General features: G+C 38.6%; 1 long non-coding RNA gene across 2 annotated transcripts in view; it reads right to left on the reverse strand.

Moving 5' to 3' along the window:
* The window catches only part of LOC123839430 (uncharacterized), a 157852-nt gene extending 142612 nt beyond the window's left edge, over nucleotides 1-15240 (reverse strand). For both annotated transcript variants that reach the window (XR_006789635.3, XR_008505626.2), the window contains exon 1: nucleotides 15015-15240. This is a non-coding gene — a long non-coding RNA (uncharacterized LOC123839430). The remainder of the gene's footprint in view (nucleotides 1-15014) is intronic.
* Nucleotides 15241-16787: the final 1547 nt, after the last annotated feature.

Consider the following 16787-nt stretch of genomic DNA (forward strand, 5'->3'; position numbering starts at 1 on the left):
TGTGGGGGGATGGAGGGGCAGGGGGATGGGGGAGGGATGGAAGGAGGGACAGAGAGACCTACACATAAGACACACGAAGAAAGAGACATGCACAGACACACATGCTCACAGACAGATGTGCACAGAGACAGTGACAGACATTTATATTCCTGACTTGCATCATTCACTTAGGAGATGGCACACTATTTTGGTTTGAAGACTCCATGCACAATGGATACAGATAATTTTTCCAAAAAAAGTTTGAAAAGAGGAATGAATTCCCAAACTGAATATAGTTTGTTTATAATATAGTTTGTTATATAAAGCAAGTATATTTATTCCAGTTAACATTCAATATTTATTGATTGCCTATCCACCCATGACAGGAAGGATACCACGGTTTGAGAATACACTGGTGGAAAGGCAGACAACCATCCTTCTTAGGAAGTGGTACAGTAGGGGAAATGTATATTAGAGACGTAATTTGAATACTCATATGGGTTCTTCTCCTCTAAGTGTCAGGCAGGGCCTGCCCAAATTCACAAAATCACCTCACATTTGTAGAACTTGGAGGGAAAGTTGCAAGGCCACAAAAATAGAAGCAGCATTGCAGGGGTGATGAATACCTGGCAGCAGGCGTTCAGCAAAGAAGTCTGGAGTAAAGCAAGTTCCATTAAATATAGTTAAAAACAGAGTGAGCGATTGCAAACCAAAAGTTTAAGTACTTTCTGCAAATAGTAAAATCAACCAACCATCCTTCCTACAAATAAAGAATAGCATAGCAGAGTGCAGGATCAGAAGCTGGGAAGGAAAGAAGCATTATCTGCAGCAGACCAGAATAGACTTCTAGAGATTTTACCAGTTCATTTAACAGGAAGAATTCTGTAAGAGGTCAGCACATAATATCTGTAGTAGGAAAACCTATACTGACAAACTTCTGTCACTATGGGTGACAATTTACCTAGAAGTTCAGTTCTTTCCTCATGTTCTGATCTATTTAATGTTGAGAATATTAGTAGCTGTCTTATGTGTATTATTAGGAATGCATGGCAGAATGTGCATAAAGCCCTTAATACTTTATTCAGTGAAAAGTAGAAATAGGTTAGAAATTGTCATTAGAACTTTATATCATCTATAGTTTGTTTATTCTTATTATATTTATATCAGCTAGATAGTAACTTACAGATCTTGATCTTTTTTCTTATATTCATAAAGTTTCTATTAAAGAAACTCTCCAGTTATGGTCACTGCTAGATCTCTATGCTATAAGCAGCATGAGGACAGACAGAATACCTCATTTACTCATTCCTCACTTTCTCCCCAGTACCCCAGGAAACTGTGTGGCACATATTTGTTGAATAACATGAATGCTTTGGGTGAATTCCATCTGAATATAGCAGTCAGGATTCCAGCGGTCAACTTCAAAAGATCAGTTATATAATAGTGGGGACAATATCACCTAGTTACCTGAACAATTCATTCCTAATTAAATTTAACAATGGGATCTAGGATCTCTAACATGTGCAATTCTATAAGCTTGAAGCTGCCCTTCCTGGCCTCAGATGTGATGTCATCCCATAGGCTTTAATAATGTGTTTTTGAAGAACAATTTTCTTCTTATATCTTGTCATTATAGATAGAAATGTATAATTATATGTGTATGTTTATGTATAGCAATACGTATAATATATATAAATTATATATATATCTTACAATGAGTCAGTAAAAAAATAAGCCAAAAATTCACCATTTTGCTTTACTTAAACCCTGGGAGATTCTCATGTGATACATGCAACAGATAACGAGACTGGGTCTTTGTGTGAACAAATGCAGCATAATATAGGATATGCTCCTTCAGAATGAGATGGTCTATCATTTATTCAATTTTTTAGCTTTATATTTTTGAAAATATTAATTACTTCTTAGAATCACATATACCAAGTTTATATATCTAATTATTGCATATTTTATTATTAGAAGTTTAAAATGTAATAACGCAAACAGTAAAGTCCTAGCGGGCTGGCAAACTTTTTTCCCTATAGTTTTTATGGAGGCCCCCCTCTCTAATCAGGATTTTGAGCCCTTCAATTGCTGAACTGGCAAACTGTTTGTAAGTTACATATGGTCCTAGCCGAAACTGCAGACTTTGCAAGACTTTTGAAGAATTTCAGAAATGGCACAAAAGAAAATATTAAGTGTATCCAGTAGTAAAGGTATGATGATGAAGACACATTCAATGGCAGAGTAAATTTGTTCAGAAAAAGAGCAGTGCAGGCAATCAAGATAACCAGTGTTACCACATTACCCGGAGAAAGGTATTGAAAATTCTGGCCTCCATCTTTGCTAGAGATAAACTCATCACTTCACAGCTCAAGCCATCCAATATAGAAAATGCTTGGTTCTTACTCTCTCACAAATGGGTGAAATAACAAACCAAGTAAAAGAAGGCTTTTTCAATGGCCAGAAAAGCCACCTTCTACCGTCCCTCACCCCCTCCTCACAGAAATCCTTCAAACCAGTCCACATACCGTATGAAATGAGATGCATTAAATTTATTTTACATGATCTCCATAATAGCTTTGGACCAACAACTTAGCAAACTAATCAAAGTAACTTCTGACTAGGAAGCGTTTCCTTCCATTTGGAATATTGCAGCCAAGGAATATTTTTGTAATATAGAAGGCAAATAATGTCATAAGAGAAGTGAACTGTAATTAAAACAGCATCCTGATGACGAAGAGGAAAGATGCATTCGTAACTTTGCCAGGGCCTATGCAGCAGGGGCCTTTTTGGAAGTTGGAAACAATTGGATTGGCCAGAGTTCATTTTGTTGTGCATGGAGCTTCCTGTTGGCTGGCCTGACATAGGATGTTATTAAGCAATTTGGGCTGGAGCATCATTATTCTCCATGAAGAATTTAAAGAAGATCTTGACTTGAGCCTATTGCAAGAGGAATCATGCTGGGCCATGCAGTATAAAAATATCATCAGTCTTGTGTCACTGGCACATTCAAACACCTAGTGGGATGAGCCAGGCACCAATGTTCAAGGTTTTATATAAGGTAACAGCTGCTTTGGTCAGACAGTTAATTAAATATGTTAATTTCCCATACAACCAACAGTAGCGACAACAGCTCAAAGAGGGATTTTATGACATTTCTGGGTTCCCTCCTATACCCAGGAGGATGGATTGTGCCCACAGCATCTCCCAGTCTCCTTTGTGCAGTAATGCTACTTTCCCCTTTGGAAACAGCCCTGTTCTATGACACTGCAAATATTGTACATGCTTTGGTACCACACTAACCATTGCCAATTGTCACCACTCCAGTCTTGAAAGGCTATTTGGGTCGGATCCCATGCTAGTGTTTGGTTAGTCAGTAAATATCACAAATCATGCTGAAGGTGGGGAATAGACTATTTCTCCATTTGTGTCATTCTGGCCTGGCATTTATATTTTATCCTTGTGGAACTGATAGAGCACAGATTATAAATCACATAAGAGTAATGTCTAGATGCCATCCAAGGTAGCGGGAAGCACCAAAAGATTGAGGAGATGGTGTTAGGAGTTAACTATGTGCAGTGCCCAAGACTGAGAGTATATTGTTTGAACATAATATGCAAATGTGCTTCTAGCAGTATGTGGCACTATGAAAGGAAAGAAAGGTCTCAATTTATGAAAAGAAGTAATCATAATATCTAAGAGTTATAAATGGAGCAGTGACATGGAGCTATGGAACTATCATATTTTTGAGTCATACATGAATCTTGGAAGATTGCTAGGGAGATGGCATTCTCATTGTGACAATGATACTGTTTTTATGCACCTAAATGAAAGGTTCAGAGAAACACTACTGAAGAGCAACTGGAGCAGATAAGGCTTTGGGTGATCAGCATTTGGGTAGAAATACTTATCAACCTCCAGGTTTCTCAAGGAACTTCAAAATACTCATGGTTGTTGATTAGGGAGACAGAATACTTATATTCTCAGGCCTAATGTTACTTTTTTGGGAGACATGATTTTTGCAAGCACAAGTATTGTCCATATTGTTTAAAAAGATCTACATATATCATTAAATCTGAATGTAAAGTGATAAGGTAGGAAACGTTAACAAACCAGGATTTCTGTTATAGTTGTGAGCCTGTCTCTTTGTTCTGATTTGTAAAATAAGGGGCGTGAGAAAATAAACTTTGAGACCACATCCTGGTCTAATTTTCTATTTTAGAAAATGTAATAACATCAAAACTTTTTGACCTATCTCCTATCAGCTGGTGACTTTGAGCAATTTAACTACCTGAGTCTCCAAAATTCTGTGTACCTAAGGACATAATATATGTGTATATGATTAGTGAATCACAATATGCTATAAAATATTGGTTATAATGAGATTCATTTTAAATGTATAGTTTTTTTTCCATACAAATACAATTTTGTTTCAAAATCTCAAAATAATGTTATTGGTATAATTTAACCCAAGCCCAAAGGCCTGAGAACCAGAAGCTCTGATGTCCAAGGTCAGGAAAAGATGGGCATTCTAGCTGAAGACAGGGAAAATTTGCCTTTCACTCTGTTGTTCTATTTGAGCACCCCAGTAGATTAGATGTGCCTGTCCACGTAGGTGGGGAAGACCACTTTACTCTGTCTACTGAATCAAACGCCAATCTCTTCCAGAAACACCCACACAGACACACCCAGAAATAATGTTTTGCCACCTATCTGGGCATCCTTTGGCCCGTTCAAGTAAACACAAAATTAGTCATTGCAAGTGACTATTCACCTCTCTTCCTTTTCCTAAGGTCATCAAGTGGATCAGTGAGAATTCAAGTAGGAGAGAGCATAATCAACAACACAGGGTTAAGGAGACCTTCCAGGGCACATGAGCAGAGAAAAGTCCAACACCTATCTGTTTAATCTGATTTCAAATCTTTAGGTCCAGTGTAGGTTTCTCCTGAGGGAACAAGTGTGTTATAGTCCTAGATTTGAACTATGAATTGCAGAATATATATCTTTCTGGTTGGGAGAGTGAGAAAGGAATGATTCTTAAAACTATATAAATCATTATCTTAAAGTCCATTTTCAGCATATTAAATATATAGCTTATAAACTATTGGGAAAAACAGCGATGATTGATATAAAACTACTTTTTCCTGAATGGGCAGCTGGAGGATGGGAGGGCATGCAGCTAGCAGTTTCCCAGCCTATGTGGGTGTATTAGTCAAGGGTCTCCAGAGAAACCCAATCAATAGGTTTTATATATATTTAAAATAAAGTTATTATAAGGCATCGGGTCATATAATTATAGAGACTGGGAAGTCCCATGACTTGCTTACTGTCTACAAACTGGAGACCCAGGAAAGCTGGTATAGTTCAAAGGCCCGAGAACCAGAGAGCCAATGGTACAGATGTCAGTCCAGGTCTGAAAGCCTAAGACCAAGGGCACCAAGAACAGAAGTTCAGTGTCTGAGCTCATTAGTCAGGCAGGGGTAATTCAAACTTCATCTGTATTTCTAGTCTATTCAGGCACTTAACAGATTGCACGATACCCACCTTAGTTGGGGAGAACCATCTGCTTTACTCAGTCCACCAATTCAAGTGTTAATCTCTTCCAGAACCACCCTTACAGAGGCAGAGATATTTAACCAAGTATCTGGGCATCCCTTAGCCCAGTCAAGTTGACAATAAAATTAACCATCAGAGTTGGGCATATGGATCCAAGGCATGATGATCCAACAAAGCAAAGTATGGGATTTCTAGGTCAGTACCAAGGTAACCCATGCAAACATACCAAAGGAAATGATGATTAAAAAGTGGCAAAAATTCTACAACTGCCAAAGCAGGAGATTTCGGTTCATGAGTAAGAATTTGTACAGAGTTGAGATGTTTCCTCAGGCTTTTTTGTAGTGACTGCTTCAAGTGTAGCTCTCCAAGAAGAGGGTTGAAAGAGCAGATTCATTCTTGTGTGTTCACTAACAATGTTTCATGATCCATTCACCTCATTTGCAGTTTGAGATATTGTTAGGAAAATGTCACAGAAATCTTCCTTGCTTTGTATCTACATAGCACTCTATCTCAAAAATTGAAATTAACATAACACTTATTTGGAATAGGTTTAGAGTAAGTAAGGTTGGAATTAAATTTCAGTCATTTCCCTATCCCTTCCTCCACCTTTTCTTTTTAAATCTGCTTTCAGCACAATTTTTTTTTTTTTAAGTTAATATGTACCTGGCACTGGTCTAAATACTTTAGATATGTTATCTCTGACAAACTTTATGCCAGTTTTATAAGGAAAGTAACTTTCCTTACAGGGAAAGGATATTTCAGTGATGAAGAACCTAGATGTGCAGGTTTAAAGTAACTTGTCCAAGGTCTCTTAGCCAGGGAGTGACTTAAGATTCCGATGTAAGATTATTTGGCTTCTTAACCAATGTTCATAACATTCCACCTCCCAACTTCCAAAGGCTAAAGCTAGAGAACTCAGCAAGGGGTACATGGTAGAAAGTAAATCAAATAAAATTATAACTAAATTAGAATGGAGCTTTAGGTATAATTAATCCAACAGCCTCATACTATTCTTGTGGAGGAGGGGAAATAAAGGTTATGGGTCTTGGAGAACAAGCAAACCAAAGGGGGAAATGGACTTGGAGAGAGGTCTCTGGTGAGTAGTTAAAGAGCTTGGTCTTTCATCACAAGTTAAAGTTCATCACAGTTAAAAAAACTGATTAGTTATATTCAAATATAAAGTAGAATCACTGTTTTTCCATTTATAGAGTATTTTTTTTTTAAGATTTTATTTATTTATTTGACAGAGAGAGAGAGAGCACAAGCAGGGAGAACAGCAGGCAGAGGGAGAAGCAGGCTCCCCACTGAGCAGGGAGCCTGACGTGGGGCTCGATCCCAGGACCCTGGGATCATGATCTGAGCAGAAAGCAGATGCTTAACCAACTGAGCCACCCAGGTGCTCCAATTTATAGAGTATTTTAAAATAGGTTCCTTTATTTGATCTGATCCCTACAGAAACACTATTATATATTGAGGGTGATTTTTTTTTTTTTTTAAGATTTCATTTATTTGATGGCGGGGGCGGGGGCAGAGAGAGAGAGAGAGAGAGAGAGAGAGAGAGGGAGAAGCAGACTCCCCACTGAGCAGGGAGCCTGACACAGGACTCAATCTCAGAACCCTAGGATCATGACCTGAGCCGAAGGCAGATGCTTAACCGACTGAGCCACCCAGGCGCCCCAAGGGTGATGTTATAATCTCAAGTTGATGGATAAAAACCTAAGATTTTAACTACAAAATTATCTCGAAATGGCTTAACTAGCATATCTAAACACAAATGTTTATTGGTTTTTTGATTTGCTTCTAACTGTAAGTACAATGTTCTTCCTAACCACATTATCACTTTTGAGATAACACCAGGTTACCAAGTGCATATGTAACAAATACTAAAAAAGTCTGATACAGGGGCGCCTGGGTGGCTCAGTTGGTTAAGCGACTGCCTTCGGCTCAGGTCATGATCCTGGAGTCCCGGGATCGAGTCCCGCATCGGGCTCCCTGCTCGGCAGGGAGCCTGCTTCTCCCTCTGACCCTCCTCCCTCTCATGCTCTCTGTATCTCATTCTCTCTGTCTCAAATAAATAAATTAAAAAAAAAAAGTTTGATACATTTATGATTACCTTAAAAGTGTTGAACTCAAATCAGAAACAAAGGAAATGAATTGCAATACAAATAAATATAAAAGCCACATATAGATTTAAAAAGAGGCATTGTACTGAATTGAGGGAATTTCCTTGTCACAAGCTTTCTGTGGATCAACAGTGAATACAATTTTTCAGAAATTGTTAATGAAAGCAAGGCAGAATTCGGAGAAATACATGTTCTGGAGAATGGGAGTGACAACTTTGTGTTCTCCACATTGATCAGAACACAACTAGAGTTTTGGGTTCAGTAATTGGTAGGACATTTAAGAGCGCTGCTGGCAAGCAGCAATCCAGAGGAGGTGACTGAATGGTGAGGTGGTCAGGGAACAGATGGCTCTCTTGGGTGGAGCAACTCAGGGCATTGCCCTGCGCAACAGGTAGAGTTCTAAAGGATCCCCAAACTAGCATTTTGTTTAATCCTTATAACAATCTTATTTTAAGAGGAACTAGACCTTTCTTCCCATTTCACAGATGAGGAAAGTGAAAAGTGACAATTTCAATTATCAGAGTAATAAGCTAGAAAACAGTTCTTTTGCCATGAAAGAATTTAAGGACGCAATAGTAAAAGTATGCCATTATGCTAGAGAAATCCCAACATCACCTAGGTCCTATATTTACTTGTCCTGATGTTCTCTTATTACCCCTCTGCCTCTTGGGTCTCAAAATTCAACTGAAGTTAAAGAAGTTTATTTACCTTTGTTAGCATAATAATAGTGATATTAATAGAACTATAAAATATGTAATGTATATAATGTATTATATAAAATATAGACAACTATAAATTTAAATTGTGCTCCCAACCTAACCATTTTGTAGGTCATAAAATTTTAGAAACCTCTATTTCAACACTTTCATAAAGTGTTTTTCTATTTCATTACTTGAAATAACTGAATCCTTTCTTAACTATTACTGTTTCCATTTTTTTTAACTTGATTAATTTTTAAAAAAATTCTACTATTAGGGGGCACCTGGGTGGCTCAGTTACATGTCTGACTCGGTTTCAGCTCAGGTCATGATCTCAGGGTCCTGAGATCAAGCCCCGCATCAGGCTCCACACTCAGTGTGGAGTCTGCTAGTACCTCTATCCCCGTTCCTCCCCCTGAGGTCTCTCACTCTCTCAAATAAAAAATGTTAAAAAAAAAACAAAAACCTGAACTATTAAGTAAACAAAAATAAATTTAAAAAGAAAGATTTTTATCACTGCTCTGACACCAATTCTCTGACACCAATTAGGGGTTCTGCAATTTAATTCAGTTCTGAACTAACCATTTGTGCCTGATTCCACAAGTTAAAGGCAAAGCTCTCCACAAGACTGTCCTCAGTTTAGATGCCACAGCAAGTCTTAGGTACCACTTGTACTCCTGATTGACAAGCTATAAATTGTGTTCCTACAATCCCCTCTAGTTAGATAACTTTCCAGAACTCACTGAAAGCATTATACTTATGATTACAGTTTTATTATAAAAGATACAGATCAGGAACAACCAAATGGAGAGATGCATAGGGCAAGGTCTTAGGTGGGGGAGCTCCTAAAGCAGGGTTTCTATGCCCTCGTCTTGTAGAATCCAGGCACATCACATTTCCAAGCACGTCAATGTGTTTACCAACCCGGAATCTCCACCAGGTTCGTGGTCCAGAGTTTTCACTGGTTTCCTTACTTAGGCATAATTAAATCATTGGCCATGTGACTGAACTCAATCTCCAGCCTTCCTTCTCTCTCCATCTGAAAGCAAGGCTGGTTGAATGGTCCAACCTTCTAAGCACAAGGCTGGTCTTTTTGGTGAAAGGCTTTTATCCTGAAACTATCCTGAGGCCCCCAGGAGTCACTACATTAGCATAACAAAGACACTTTTATGACTCAAGAAATTCCAAGGATTTTTGAAGGTTTGTTCCAGGGACCAGGGACAAAGACAAGATATATTCTATCTTATCTATCCATCAGGGGTCTGTCAATAATTTAAGCACTTTAATGTCATTTACTATAAAAATAGCTGATCCTTTTTTATAGAACCATATTTAAACTTCAAGAAAATATTTAGTAGATTTAGATTAGTTATTATCAAATGCAGGAAAATTCTAGTTGAAAACATTTTGCCCCTTTGCTGATCATCAATGAAGAAATTAAGGAATGGCTATTATTGATTAGGCATCCTCAGGATGATTCTGAGGACTCCGCATGCCTTGCATCCCTTAGAAGTTGTTATCCTAAGTTCAGGACTGACTGGTCACATTGGAGTGAATCTAAGTTGCATGACTAGAAGGAATTTGGAATTTCTTTCCCAACTTTATTGCAAAGAAGTGGTGGCTTTAAGCTTTTTCTTTACTAAAAAGCATTTTACTGTGATATTTTAATTAAGTAGCTTTGTTTAGCCAACAACTCAATCTGATGCTTTTCATGGGGATTCTTTTTTGGGTCTAAATAGATCTCTAGGAGAAAAGGTGTATTATCATTTATGTCAGAAAGTGACATGATCTTCGTACTTGTTAATCCATAAATAAGGATATGTCTATCACAGGCAGAGAAAATGAAGGGGTGGGGAGAGAAACAATGCATAGCAGCAGGGTTTCTGTGTGTGTCTAGCAGAGCATGAGAAAATGAGGATGATGCTGATTTAGCTTTCATTCTATTCATCACTGAAGTTGTGAAGCTAATATTATGCATAGATACTGTCGTTCCTTTAAGTCAATATAATGCATATGCACTTTAGAAGGCTTATGGGTTTACCAAGGTTTTGTGGCAACACTTATAGGAACTTTAGAACAATTCTGACTTCTAAAGGGAATGACGTCCCTGAAAATACTGCTACATGGGATGGAGACTAAAGGCACACCCTAGTTTTGACGCAAATGCTGGAATGGCAGGTAGGGAGAGGAGGATTACCGTTGTCTGCTCCTAGTCCCTGAAATGGCATCTCTTAGATAAACCACCCCGCCAGGGGAGAAACGACTATCTAGTATTTTGACAAGGAAGAGTTTATAAACACTAGACAAAACTTGGACCTTCGGCCAAGGAGGGATTATGAGAGGGGGTGGGGACAAAGAGTCAAACCAAGAATGTCTGGGATGAAAAGAAGCCAGTGCTAAGCCACATGGCCAAAGAATCGAATGATCAGTTTTAGCTGCAGAGAAGGCTGAGTAGCAGGTTAGGGCATCTTTTACTTATTTCTGCTATCATAAAAAAATTGAATTTCTAATAAAAATCATTTGGAATAATCTCTAAATTGAGACACTGAAGAAGAATGAGACTTAAAAGGTCTATCTTTGTATCTTGGGAATAAAAACTGTTCAGAAGCACAGAATTGCCATGAGTGATTTCAGCTACCCATCTTGCTGTAGAATTTCTGTAGCTGCTGCTCATTAGGAGGGAAGAAGAGGAAGGCAGGGCTCTGAGAGGGTCCTGTGTGAGCCTCAAGTAGGCTACAAAGGGGCAAAGCTACCTTGGCAACACTTGCAGTATCTTAGATTGACAAGTTCTCATTTCATTTTGCTGCATATCCTTCTGTGTCGCCTAGCTACTGTAAAGGATTCATTATTCATTAAATAAGTGATGAATATATACAAAAATTGCAGCCACATGGGCTGCACAAATGCATTTTCATATTATTAACATGTTGCCAACTTGCAACTCTTCGAAGTCTAGTAAATGTTTTGACAAGAGGAGACAGTAAGGACAAATAAGAAGTAGCGGTCTTGAAGAAATTCAGCCCCACTTCTAACAGCTTTAAAGTCTTAAGAGTGTTTTCACTGGGGCAGTACCAGATAAATTGCTCTTATATGTGCATGCAAGAGGCTGAAATTCCTTTGAAAGTTTATAATTTCTCATGGGAAAACACAACATAAAAGTTACTTTTACTCATAGAAAAACAAAACCATATTTTCCTGTCAACCTTTGCTGTTGGGAATTTCAAACTTTTTACATTTTTTTCCTGTGATTCTTAGCTGGCCCAAGGGACAGGCGTTTACAACATAATTTACTTTCAACGTGTCTCTGTAAATCATTGTAATACTCTCTATTGCTTGTGGAGAGGGGGGTGGGAAAAAAAAACTCCCAATGGGGCTTCCTGTCCCACTTTCCCTAGACTCCAACCGCCCGAACACAAACAGAAACTTTCCCTTTTAATGTCCAGCCTCAAAGACAAATCCACACAAAGGAAACATCATACAATGAGTACAGGTAAAGACAGAACCACGGGCAGACTTCCAGGGAAAGATTATATCCCAAGATTAATTAGGAGAGGGGAGACTTGCCCTTGGTGATGTGGAAATTGTAGAAATGCTCAAGTCATTTTAGAGTAGGTGGATTGCCCTCAGCCAAATGACTTAAAATCTTTTTTCATAAAATCCTAAGGACCTGTAGCATACTTTTGCCAAGCTATTAATATCAAGGGTCATTCAGTTTTACATGAGAATTTGATGACTTATACACTGGTTGAACCTTCACCTTTTACAACCTTAATGGGAATTTATTAGCTATTTCACAGTGTGTAAATTTGAATCTAGGTCAGATGAGGAAGAAAAATAGGGCATACCCAGGCCTAAAGAGTAACCTGAAAAATAATATATCAGAGCAAAAAAAGATAAGGTGCAAAATTAAACAGATGATTAAAAGTGTCTTAAGCAAGTGGAGATTTGAAGACAGAACCTAATAAATTAGGACTCTATATAGACCATTTGAGCCAAATTCACGTGACTAAGTGAGCTTGATTCCTACACAAGCGCTGCAGATGAAGGAGTTAAAATATCAAATTAACCTGCTTCTGCTAACTGTCCCTAACAGGAAATGTAACCCAGGTGGGTTTGATATTCACAAGATTAAAGCGTATGTCTACCATCAAATGGTCACCACATTAAAGCTGTTTTAATGAGGACTTGGAAAGATAATGAATGAATGTCGCTAATTCACTACAGAGAAGACAGCCTGACCTCCTCCTGACCTCTCTGCCGCCAGGTATCTTAAACAACATATTAGTTCTGCTTAAAGCCAAAATGGGATGGTCCGTAAGATAAAAACAAGCCAAATGCTTACGAGAATGACTTTTGCTGGTGTTAAAGCCAGAAAAAAAATTTCTCCCTGGAGTCCTTATAAAAAGAACACTGTGAAAAAAAAAGAAAAAAAAAAAGAACACTGTGTAACAGGATGAAAATCATCCTCACTGACACCTTTATCTCAGAGCCCTCAGCTACATCAGGCTGTTTCCTCCAGTGCCCCTCAACACTGTCCAGTGACACCATGCCAGGAAAATACCACTAGGTAAAGGCATGGGCGGAGAACTATTATTTAAGGATATAACTCTCTGCTGGTTTAACCTAATCCTGAGTAAATTTTAGAGGATTTAGAGAGACTGCTTATCTCTCAGGTAAGCCTTCATAAATATCAAGCATTTGATAGATTTACAACAGCAGTGTATTAGAGATTGTATTTGCTAGAAAATACTCCGGGCTCAGCCAATTTATTGTAATTCCCCTTGTTTTTCCAGGCAGCAAGAGTAGGGGGTAGGTCTTTGTGGGAACTGAGGACCTAGTGACAGTTTTTCCCAAAGAAAAGACAACTTGTCTTCTGCTAAGAGATGAACCAAAGAAGTGGCTACGGGGCGCCGGGGTGGCTCAGTCGGTTAGGCATCTGCCTTGGCTCGAGTCATGATTCTGAGGTCCTGGGATGGAGTCCCATGTCGGGCTCCCTGCCCAGCAGGGAGCCTGCTTCTCCCTCTCCTCCCTGCTTGTGCTCTATCTCTGCCTGTCTCTCTCCCTCAAGTAAATAAAATCTTAAAAAGGAGTAGCTATGGTTAGAGATGGGAGACAGGAAAGACTCTAGTACCTATTTTGGTCATTGAATACAAGAACTGTCAAATAAGGTAAAATGAATACAAGTGAGAATTCACTTTAAGACTTCAATAACAACGATACAGTAAGTAAGTACATTACAGTGGTTTCAGATTTTTTTCTGGAGGAGAAGAAACATGTTGGATGGAACTGGAGTTTACATGGGACTTGCATTGGAATATTTTCTCCTAAATAAGATTATCAGGAAAGTCTACAGATGTATTAAACGAATACTGTGGTTTGTCTATATGCACACAGCCCCGGCTTTTTTAAGGATATCTTTAGTTTAAAATACTGAAGAAAATTTAAGCAAGAGGGGAAAATCCTCAAAATTATTTTCCAGGCCAGATTTATTTTGGCAGTCACATTCAGGAAACTATGTAGTGTACCAAGTTTTGAGTATTGTATTTGGACACTAATCCATAACTGTAGTCATCAGTTTACTGACAACCATCTGCTTGGACACTACTCCCACATTTTAATAAGTAACGTTAAGTTAAAATGGCAACAGACAATTTTGGCAGCAGAAGTAAAAGTGGTAATAGCACCCTTGAACCCATACGAAGAATCAGGAGTCAAACAGCAATACTATTCATAATTATGCAAACATGTTTAGGTAAAGAGTACTATCTTTTTCCATTACAACCATGATTCTTAAAAGAATGATCTGTGTTCATCTTTGCTTCTTTATCTGTCACTTTACCACCTACAGAAACCTTGTTTTGCCAGTGCATTCCATTGATGAGTTCCGGCTGTCAACTCAAACTAAATTTTCTGTCATTATCTTACTTTCCCTTAGCCATTCGATGTTATGGAGACAAAAATATGGCTTAATAAATGTTGGACACCCTCTACGCTCTGGCCTTTTCTTAGTCCAGCTACCATATACATCTCAATGACTCCCCAATACCCACATTTAGCCTAGACCTCTTATAGGAAGTATACACCTACATAATCAATGACCCACAAGGCATTTCCTTATAAATGTTTCACAGATATAGTCTAATAAAAACATTCAAAACCAAACATATTTCTATCCATACCACCCACCCCTACACAACATTCACCAAACCTGTCCTTCTATTTAGTTTTGTCAGAATCTCAGGAAAAAGAACCACCATCTACCCCATTACCCATGCCAAAAACCTAGAGTCCCTGTTGATTTCGTCTCCTTTCTTTTTCATAAAACAATTAGTCACAATGCCCTGCATGTTCGTTAGGTTATAAGTGATTGAGAATACAATATAAATTTGCTTAAAAAAGGGGCACCTGGTGGCTTAGCCGGTTGAGCGTCTGCCTTCGGCTCGGGTCATGGTCCCGGGGTCCTGGGATTGAGTCCTGCATCCGGCTCCCTGCTCAGCAGGGAGTCTGCTTCTCCCTCTCCCTCTACCCTTCCCCCCTGCTCCTGCTCTCTCTCACGCTCTCTCTCTCTCTCAAATAAACAAAATCCTTAAAAAAATAAAAACTTAAAAAATAAATTTGCTTAAAAAAATGAAAAGAATAAAAATATTGGCTCATTTACCTGAAAAGTTCAGTCCTAATCGGCTCTATGGCTGAAATTCCTGGGCCTTCTTAAGAGTCTTTCCAACTCTTAGAGGTTTACTTGTCTATTGTTTCCATTGCCGGTAGGCTCACCAATTAGAGGGGCCAAATCTAGACTCTAAACTCCTAGCCCATTCTCTCAACCATTCCAGCTAAAAAACAGTGTCCCTTCCTCAAAGTTTCAAACAAAAAAGTCAGGGAATTTAATCTTACGGTCTCTCTTTGGATTGAATTGGAGGAAGTGCTTATCTCTGATCCAAACAGCATGGGTGGGAGGAGGCAGAACCTGATTGGTGGTCTGAATTATACAGCCACACCTGGAACAGGGGTGAGGTCAGAACCACTTAAGGCACAAGAATGAGAACTGTGAAGTAGTAATAGCACAAAAATTAGGGTGCTTTACCAACAGAGGGAAGTGGGTGCTAGCAGAATATTCCAAGAATATGCATTTTCCTTCTTTTTTTCCTAAACATGAGCAAAATATAGAAAAAATAAAAATAAAAGTGTGAATGTGTTAAACTTTAACCTTGATATAGTGTTAACGGTAACAGTAGGACTCTGTGAAAAGCAGGCATATTTTGGACATCATCTGAGTTCCCTTGGAAAGCTTCTGTCTGTATTTATCTCCTGAGCATGCAGCAATTTTTATGTATAGCAAGGCTTAATGGTTTTACTCTTTTGAAGTGAATTATGGATTTTAAAAATAGATAATTAATTTAGATTTTCCTGGCTTAAATAGTAGAATAGTAGTTCACTCGAGAGAGACTGTAGTAAGAGGAAAAGGTGGGTTTTTTTTTTTTTTTTTTTAGCTTGAAGAAAAAAACTCAGGAAAGACTTAAATCATGGACATTAAGCACATAAAGATTTTTCATACTAATTTTACTCACCAGCTGTTCCTTTCCACTGCAAACTAAACAAAGAGGAAAGCTTAATTTCCAGAAGGAGGATTTAGATTAGGCACAGGGAGTCTGATGTTGCCGTGCATACTGAATGTACCTGTAGGAGAGCAGACCCTCAGGTAGCTGTGACATGGAGTCCGCTTGGCTTGCTGCACTAGCATAATGATGGCTTCTCGCCCCACGCTCCTCTCCATCCTTTCTGATTAAGGAGGTAGGAAAAGCTCAAGTCGGGTGCTAAAATGCAGTCACCGGGGGAAGGAGGTTATGCCCCTCTCTTCTACATTTCTATTAAGCTGTGAAAGATGCTATCTGCCCAGATTGGGTTGTACCAGAACATTCTCAAAATCCAGAAACTGAAGGGTTTTGTTAACCCCCACAGGGTTAGGCCCCACTGGCAGAATCTGAGTCAGTCAGTCTAGGGTGGGCTTGGGAATTTTTATTTCTAAAAAGTTTCCAGGTGATACTGAAGCTGCTGCCCCAGGCATCACACTTTGAAAATTACTAGCTTCAACATCGCCCTGTGGTGGCAAAAAAAAAAAAAAAAAAAAGGGTTGGGGGGGAGAGCGAGAGAGACTTGGGGATTCTTTTAAAATTAGATGACTTTGAAATACAAGTGCCCAGGTAGTTCCCTATACTTAATGAATTAATTGTAAGCCTCTATAAGCAGTATTTTCTTAGAATATTTTTTTTTAATTAAATTGAGTTCATATAGAAGAGTTTTCTCAATATTTCTTCGCTTTAGGGCACTGGAAATCTTCTAGAGAAATCTAGCTTATGGTTTTTCCACAGTACTGAGTATTTTTCTATTTCTGAGCTACACTCTTCCCCTGACAAGTCACCAGCCAACATACTTG

This window comes from Mirounga angustirostris, unplaced genomic scaffold (assembly GCF_029215605.1).
Source record: "Mirounga angustirostris isolate CCGP_5_RB_7025 unplaced genomic scaffold, mMirAng1.0.hap1 SCAF_3, whole genome shotgun sequence".
Lineage (NCBI taxonomy): Eukaryota > Metazoa > Chordata > Mammalia > Carnivora > Phocidae > Mirounga > Mirounga angustirostris.